The sequence below is a fragment of the Bison bison genome, unplaced genomic scaffold (assembly GCF_000754665.1).
Source record: "Bison bison bison isolate TAMUID 2011002044 unplaced genomic scaffold, Bison_UMD1.0 scf7180017864135, whole genome shotgun sequence".
Lineage (NCBI taxonomy): Eukaryota > Metazoa > Chordata > Mammalia > Artiodactyla > Bovidae > Bison > Bison bison.
The window spans coordinates 81,652-83,275 of record NW_011494707.1 but is presented as its reverse complement, the minus strand read 5'-3'; positions in this window follow the sequence as shown (position 1 = coordinate 83,275).

The following is a 1,624-nucleotide window of genomic DNA, read 5'->3' as shown; positions in this document are numbered from 1 at the left end:
AACAGACTAGTTCCAAATCAGGAGAGGAATACGTGAAGGCTATATATTGTTACCCTGTTTATTTAACTTCTATGCAGAGTACATCACAAGAAATGCTGGACTGGATGCAGCACAAGCTGGAGTCAAGATTGCCGGGAGAAATATCAATAACCTCAGATATGCAGATGACACCATGCTTATGGCAGAAAGTGAAGAAGAACTGAAGAGCCTCTTGATGAAAGTGAAAGAGGAGAGTGAAAAAGTTGGCTCAAAACTCAACATTCAGAAAACTAAGATCATAGCATGCAGTTCCATCACTTCATGGGAAATGGATGGGGAAACAGTGGAAACAGTGACTGACTTTATTTTTGGGGCTCCAAAATCACTGCAGATGTGGCCTGCAGCCATGAAATTAAAAGATGCTTATTCCTTGGAAGGAAAGTTATGACCAACCTAGATAGCATATTGAAAAGCAGAGACATTACTTTGCAACAATGGTCTGTCTAGTCAAAGCTATGGTTTTTCCAGTGGTCATGTATGGATGTGAGAGTTGGACTATAAAGAAAGCTGAGTGCCGAAGAATTGATCCTTTTGAACCGTGGTGTTGGAGAAGACTCTTGAGAGTCCCTTGGACTGCGAGGAAATCAAACCAATCAATCCTAAAGGAGATTGGTCCTGAATATTCATTTGAAGGACTGGTGCTGAAGCTGAAACTCCAATACTTTGGCCACCTGATGCAACGAACTGACATTTGAAAAGACCCTGATGCTGGGAAAGATTGAAGGTGGGAGAAGAAGGTGACAACAGAGGATGAGAGGGTTGGATGGCATCACTGACTCAATGGACGTGAGTTTGAGTAAACTCTGGGATTTGGTGATGGACAGAGAGGCCTGGTGTGCTGCAGTTCATGGGGTTGCAGAGTTGTACATGACTGAGTGACTGAACTGAACTGAACAGAGTGGAGAATGGTTGGGATTTGTTGGAGAAGTGTCAGCATTTTGAATGTTTCACATTTCACTGTGTTTTCATCAAGTTGTTTAACCTTTCTTAGCCTCAGTTTCCTCATGTGTAAAGCGAGACTTTTATCTCCACCTCATAGGGATGATATCAGAATGAAATGATATAATGTAGGTAAAGCAGAATTCCTGGTACGTAAAAAGTATCTAAAACTCTTAGATATTGTTTTTTTGGTCTTGTTCTTTTGAAAGAAGCAAAGTGAGTGAGGCCCATCTGTGCCCTCAGAGACACAATATGCCTTAATGCTGAGTGGAAGTAAGAATGTGTGGATAAGTAAGACAAGGACACGAGTTCCATGGTACCCACACACACCCAATCCATATACAATTTCACCTGCCAAAGAGATAGTCTAAAGCTCTAAGTGGGTACTGGCATTGTGTAACTGTGTATGGATCGGGGGGGGATGTTTGTTGTGGATTTATTTTTAGTGATGGAATGGGTATGCTTGAAAGCAGAGAATTGATTGAACCAAGGAATAAGTAATGTTGACATAGAGAAGGAAAATAAAGGTGGTCTCCAGTGGAGTCCTGAGATAGCAAAAATGAACCCTGGCTGACCTTCTTCCTCTCCTAGAGGCTGAGAGGCTGCCCTAGGAGCTCCTTAGCCAGGGGGTTGCATGAAGGAAGGA